The sequence below is a fragment of the Triticum aestivum genome, chromosome 7A (genome assembly GCF_018294505.1).
Source record: "Triticum aestivum cultivar Chinese Spring chromosome 7A, IWGSC CS RefSeq v2.1, whole genome shotgun sequence".
Classification (NCBI taxonomy): domain Eukaryota; kingdom Viridiplantae; phylum Streptophyta; class Magnoliopsida; order Poales; family Poaceae; genus Triticum; species Triticum aestivum.
Genome location: NC_057812.1, coordinates 665677090 through 665684223, shown reverse-complemented (window position 1 = coordinate 665684223; position 7134 = coordinate 665677090). Strand labels below are relative to the sequence as shown.

The window sequence follows — 7134 nt, the reverse complement described above, 5'->3', positions numbered from 1 at the left end:
GAAGAACGCGGGGGCAGGCGAGGGCGCCGGCGCGCGAGGGCAGGGCGGCGACGACGACGAGGAGCGGGCGGCGACGGCGACGGCGACGAGGCAGGGGCTCGAGGCGCCGGGGCGGCGCGCACGAGTAGGGGAGCTCGAGGCGACGGCGGGGCGGCGAGGGCGCCGGCGCGCGGGGGCGGGACGGGGCAGGGGCAGGGCAACAGCGACGAGGAGCGGGCGGCGATGGCGAGCACGGGGCAGGGGCGCGGGGCGACGGCGATGGCGAGCACGGGCAGCCTGGCGGCGTCGAAGAGGTCGGCGTCGTCGGGGGCAACTGGCGAGGGAAATCTGAAAATTTCCCAAGTGTTGCTTATATAGCGAAGGCTTTGGTCCCGATTCGTGGCACAAACCGGGACCAATGCCCCCTTTAGTCCCGGTTGGTGCCACCAACCGGGACCAAAGGCCTCTTTTCAGCAGCCCAAAGGGCGGGAAGCGGCGGCCTTTGGTCCCGGTTGGTGAAACCAACCGGGACTAAAGGGGGCATTGGTCCCAGTTGGTGCCACGAACCGTGACCAATGCACCCCTTTAGTCCCGGTTGGTGGCACCAACCGGGACCAAAGATTGTGTGCTAGAACTGGCGCAGTGCGGTGTGATGTTTAGTCCCACCTCGCTAGCCAAGAGAGGCTTGGAGTGGTTTATAAGCTCTGCCGAGCCGACCACTTCGAGCTCCTCTCTACTGCAGGCTTACGGGCCTAAATCCACTGTCTGTGCCTGTGGGCCTACTGGGTCTCCTGCGGGCCTGAATCCTGGCCCATGGTAGGGTTTCTAGTCGTATTCAGGCCGTGGGGGCTCAGTAGGAGGCATTTTTTTGTTTTTTGTTTTCTTTACTTATTGTTACTATTTTTAATATTTTTCCAGTTTTTTTGTTTTGTTTTCTGCATTATTTATTTTCTTTTGCTTTTTGCTTTATTTTTTAATTCTTTTTGCTTTTAGTTTTAGAAAAATTATAAACTTTTTGTTAGTGCCATTAGTTTTTAAATTTGAAAACACTTTTTTGTTTTCTTTACTTATAGTTGCTATTTTTATTTTTTTCCCTTGTTTTTTTGTTTTTTTTCTGCATTATTTATTTTCTTCTATTTTTGTTTTATTTTTTAATTCTTTTTGCTTTTAGTTTTAGAAAAATTATAAACTTTCTGTTAGTGCCATTAGTTTTCAAATTTGAAAACACTTTTTTAGTTTTTTTTTGCTTTTAGTGCCTATTTTTTCCAGTTTTTTTGTTTTGTTTTCTGCATTATTTATTTTCTTTTGTTTTTTGCTTTATTTTTTAGTTCTTTTTGCTTTTAGTTTAAAAAAATTATAAACTTTCTGTTAGTGCCATTAGTTTTCAAATTTGAAAACACTTTTTTTGTTTTTTTGTTTTCTTTGTTGCTTTATTTATTTTATTTTGTTTCTACTTACAACAAAATACTTATTGTTGTGATTTTTATTTTTTTCAGTTTTTTTGTTTTGTTTTCTGTATTATTTATTTTCTTTTGTTTTTTTGCTTTATTTTTAATTGTTTTTTGCTTTTAGGTCAGCAAAATTATAAACTTTCTGTTAGTGCCATTAGTTTTAGAAAAATTATAAACTTTCGGTTAGTGCCATTAGTTTTCAAATTTGAATAGTTAAAATTTGAATTCTTTGAAATTTTTGTGAATCACAAGTTTGTGTTTCACTTTACTAAAAAAATGAACATAGATGCACCTATAGAGAAAATTCGACCTAAATTCATAGTTTTCAAATGAACTCTGAAAAAGTTGGCATAGCATACTCGTGTGTTACAAAGTTGGCATGGTATCATCATAATAGTTGCGGGAGAAAGTCTTCACTTTTTCTTCGCTTGTGTCATTTGCTTATTGCGCCGTAATCATGGATAATCTTCATCGTTTATCAGGATGCTTGGGTCAGCCTTGACATTGAAGGGAGGAATTTCATGAAACTTTTCATAATCTTCAGACATGTCTGTCTTGCCGTCCACTCCCAGGATATCCCTTTTTCCTGAAAGAACTATGTGGCGCTTTGGCTCATCGTATGATGTATTCGCTTCCTTATCTTTTCTTTTCTTCGCAGGAACCCTCTTCCTGGGGGGCTCGCCGTCAACATCACCAGGGTCATCTCGTCTGATCTTATACCGCAATGCATCACATACCGGGCATGCGTTCAGATCCTTGTATGCACCGCGGTAGAGGATGCAGTCATTAGGGCATGCATGTATCTTCTCCACCTCCAATCCTAGAGGGCATACGACCTTCTTTGCTGCGTATGTACTGTCGGGCAATTCGTTATCCTTTGGAAGCTTCTTCTTCAACATTTTCAGTATCTTCTCAAATCCTTTGTCAGCCACAACATTCTCTGCCTTCCACTGCAGCAATTCCAGTACGGTACCGAGCTTTGTGTTGCCATCTTCGCAATTGGAGTACAACCATTTTTTGTGATCCTCTAACATGCGATCGAACTTCAGCTTCTCTTTTTGACTTTCGCATTGCGTCCTTGCATCGACAATGACCCGGCGAAGATTATCATCATCGGGCACATCGTCTGGTTCCTCTTGATCTTCAGCAGCTTCACCCGTTGCAGCATCATTGGTCACATCGTCTGGTTCCTCTTGATCTTCACCAGCTCCCCCCGTTGCAGCATCACCATATTCAGGGGGCACATAGTTGTCATCATACTTTTCTTCTTCGCCGTCTTCCATCATAACCCCTATTTCTCCGTGCCTCGTCCAAACATTATAGTGTGGCATGAAACCCTTGTAAAGCAGGTGGGAGTGAAGGATTTTCCAGTTAGAGTAAGACCTCGTATTCCCACATTCAGTGCATGGACAACACATAAAACCATTCTGCTTGTTTGCCTCAGCCGCATCGAGAAACTCACGCACGCCCTTAATGCACTCGGAGGTGTGTCTGTCACCGTACATCCATTGCCGGTTCATCTGCGTGCGTTATATATAATTAAGTGTCCAAATTAATAGAAGTTCATCATCACATTAAAACCAAAGTACATACATAGTTCTCATCTAACAACATATAGCTCTCCAGAGCATCTAATTAATTAAACCATACATTGAAACTATGTAAAACATTTCAATGCGAAAACAAATGCGGTCATAATTGCAACCAAGGTAACAATTGATCCAATGGCATAATGATACCAAGCCTCGATATGAATGGCATATTTTCTAATCTTTCTAATCTTCAAGCGCATTATATCCATCTTGATCTTATGATCATCGACGACATCCGCAACATGCAACTCCAATATCATGTTCTCCTCCTCAATTTTTTTTTATTTTTTCCTTCAATAAATTGTTTTCTTCTTCAACTAAATTTAACCTCTCGACAATAGAGTCCGTTGGAATTTCCGATTCACATACATCCTACATAAATAAAATCTATGTCACGTTGGTCGGCATAATTTTTCATAAACAATAAATGAACCAATAGTTATAAAGATAATATATATACCACATCCGAATCATAGACAGGACGAGGGCCGACGGGGGCGGATACCAAAACCATCGCACTATATAAGATGCAATAATAAAAGTAAGAAAATAATACAGGTATCTATGTAAACATACAAGTAAGAATATTTTTTCCTTTCAAAAAGAAGATAAGAACAAGAGGCTCACCACGGTGGTGCGGCGATGAGCTCGGCGCGGGTGATCGACGACGGTGAAGACGGGGACGGGGCGTGACGGACCGCTAAACCTAGACAAATATTGAGGAAAATGGAGCTTGAAGGTCGAGCTTGGAGAGGAGAAAGCTTAAGTAGTGTGGCTCGGGCATTCCATCGAACACCTTGTGTGCATAGGAGGTGAGCTAGAGCACCACCAAGCCCTCTCCCCCTCGGCCAGAAAAAAACAAAGCAGTGTGCTCTGCTCTTACGCGAGGGGGTATATATAGGCACCTCATTGGTTCCGGTTGGTGGCATGAACCGGGACTAAAGGGGAGCCTTTGGACCCGGTTCATGCCACCAACCGGGACCAATGATGATGGGCCAGGAGCGAGGCCATTGGTCCCGGTTCGTCCCACCAACCGGGACCAAAAGGTCCAGACGAACCGGGACCAATGGCCCATGTATCCCGGGCGGCCCACTGGGCTCACGAACCGGGTCCAATGCCCCCATGGGTCCTGGTTCTAGACTGAACCGGGACTAATGGGCTGACCCGGCCTGAACCGTTGCCCCCTTTTCTACTAGTGTTGGAATGTTGGTTGTTGGATGAAGTCAATTCAACTGTAGAGACTCTACACTGGCGGAGCTACGATTGTAGCAAAAAGGGCCATGGCCCGCCCAATTTTTTTTGCAACAGCCTAGGCTAACGGTAAATTTGGTTCATAATTATCAAAAATATTGGATTTCTTTCGGACTGGCCCGCCCATGCTTTTGAATGTAGCTCCGCCACTATGTAGAGGGTTGGCAAATTTGAGCATTGTTGATCATTGGATATGTTGAAGGAAAACCTTCCTAGAATATGTTAACGAGTCTATTTAAACAAGTTTTCAGTTTCAGAAGGAGAGAAAATCACCACACCAAATTCTGTCATGTATACTATCAAATCCCTCTGTCCCATAATAATGTAAAAAACGCGAAAGTGCTATTGTGAGCTCGAGCTCACAGGCACCCTTTGCTACAGTACAAACAAAAAAATATTTAAAAAGTTCAAAAAAATCTGAATTTTTTTGGCAACAAACATTGACATATTTTTCACATGCGTACAAATTTTCATGACAAAATGACATTCATGCAGGTCTCAGCAAAAAAAACAAAATCGATGCTCCAAAATGCTTCCAAAAACAGTTTTTTTGGAGCATGATTTTGTTTTTTTTTTGCTGACACCTCCACAAATGTCATTTCATCACGAAAATTGGCACGCATGTAGAAAAAACATCAAAGTTTCTTGACAAAAAAAAATCAGATTTTTTTGAATTTTTTTACTATTTTTTCGGATTTTACTGTTCATCCGGGATCACTGGTGCCCGGGATCAATTCCTCCGCGTCCTAAAAAACGCTGTTATATTATGAGAAGGAGAGAGTAAAAGATTATATAGACAGTCTAAGCACATTGTACACAAACCTCAAAACACAGATTCTAGCGCATGCACCCACGTACGTGCTCACGGGCACGGCGACAGACGCTTGGCTCCCTGCTGCACGCGCCGGTGTCGTTGTCCACCTTTGGTGTTGGTCGATGCATGCCTCGATGTGCACTTGTGCAGCATGCAGGAGCTGGCTCGCACGTACTCCTACAGGCTACAGCTACAACGTCCGTGTGGTCAACGTGGATCCTCGTGCAGTCGTGCCCGTGTACCATGCATGCATGCATGGGTGCAGTTATGTATCCACTGCGACGGCCGGAAAAACGCACGCCTTTTCGGCCCTTGCCGGGGACCGTACGTGCCCCGGCCTGCTCAGGCTCGCGATACGTACCAGCCCAAGTAGCAGCATCGACCCACCCGCCGGCGTCGTGGTCGCCAACGGCTCATCCCGCAAAAGAGCGACACATGGTCGCAACGTACTCGCCACTTTGCGCCGCGTCAGTTTGCCTTTTGGGCTCGCCGTGCTTGCTTCGTTCCTGTTAAGGATTAATTAAATCCTAATAATCAATGCTTAGGTCGGTTGTTTAGTTTAGCAACTGCCAGTTACCACTATGTATTCAATCCATTCGTTCCTCTCTCTCTTTTTCCTCTTTACACGTTATCAGCACTTGCTGCTCTCCAAAACGAGCGATTTGGCTATGCGGAAAGAAGAACCGATGGAAGAACCCAGCGCCAGCATCCATCGATTCAACAATTGGAAGCCTCGAACACACTCTGCCAAAGGACAGAAAATCAATCAATTGAGCGGATTGATCATACTCCAAGCAGGAACATCAGAACTTGAAATTGGGCACAATTTTCAATTACACAAAGACGCACAGAAAAGGATATGGGCGTTGACATCCAGGATCACTCGATCGAAAATCCATACCAATAACTGTAAGCATCTATGTGATTTCTTCAATTTGTGATGTTCTTACCTCTTAAATGAGTTCGGCCGCGGATCAGCGGACTCGATTCCGGACGGAGGAAGGTCTAAGCGGCGGCCGCTCGTCCACTCTCCTCCTCCCTTTTCCCCCTGGATGCGGATGGTTGAGGCCGCACCCGCGGCCTCCGTCGGCACGGCTGTCTACAGCGGCGACGACCACATCCCGGCAGCAACGCTCCTCCCTCCGGAGGAGCACCACGGCCCGCCACGCAGCCCGGCAACAGAGACGGCCAACGCGCATGCGGAGCGCAGTTCTCTCCGCCACACCTTGGCACGGCGGCGGCTCCGACGTCGCTTCTCCTGATGCAGCGCGACGGCGCGGCGGCCGGCGTTGGCGGCGGCCAACATCCGTCCCATGGCGTGGAGATGCTGCCCAGGCGCAGACGAGCTTCGATTGGCGACGCCATCTTCCCTCCTAATTCCTCACGAGGAGATGTGCTATGACTCTGTACAGCCATAGCTAACTCAATCGATGGATTCTTGGCCGTAGCGAGAATCACCGGAGAACATTATCTCTTCGGCCATTTAACAATTTGCACTTCTATTTTCTTCTATTGCCAAATAAGGCCATCAGCTTTAGTACTACTTGCAAAGAAGCCATCAGGCTAATTGTAATCGTATGACTCAGACCCTCTGGTCTTGTCATATTGTGCATCATATTTTAAAACATGAATTCTACATGTATTATGAGCATAGTAGTACTGTTCAAGTGTTCATACCTTGAATTTCATCAAATTGAGGAACATTATATATTAGAGACGACATTGTGCCATATTATACATGTTTGCCTCAGCATTCATTGTAAATATTAGTTTTAGAACAACATTTCTCTGTCTTTTGCAATTGGAATTAATTTTTCTTGCAAATCTTGACGAAATCCAAAATAAGGATTTTGAAGTGTCATACTTAATATGACTACATCATATTTTATTTGTGAATCACAAGGTATTGGTGGTATCTACTGCACCATTTGCAGATTATCCATCACTACTGTGAGGTCTACATCTTGTCATTTTAACAAGATGATTACCTTCAAACTGCTCTTCCAAATATTAATAATATATGTGACTACCTCAAGATATCATAAGG

General features: G+C 44.8%; 1 long non-coding RNA gene across 1 annotated transcript; it reads right to left on the bottom strand.

Annotated features, from left to right (window-relative positions):
* Nucleotides 1-4860: 4860 nt before the first annotated feature.
* Nucleotides 4861-6647, bottom strand: LOC123154440 (uncharacterized). Its single transcript, XR_006476844.1, has 3 exons — nt 6038-6647; nt 5665-5831; nt 4861-5593 (listed from the first exon to the last, which is right to left on the bottom strand). It is a non-coding gene; the product is annotated as an uncharacterized lncRNA (long non-coding RNA).
* Nucleotides 6648-7134: the final 487 nt, after the last annotated feature.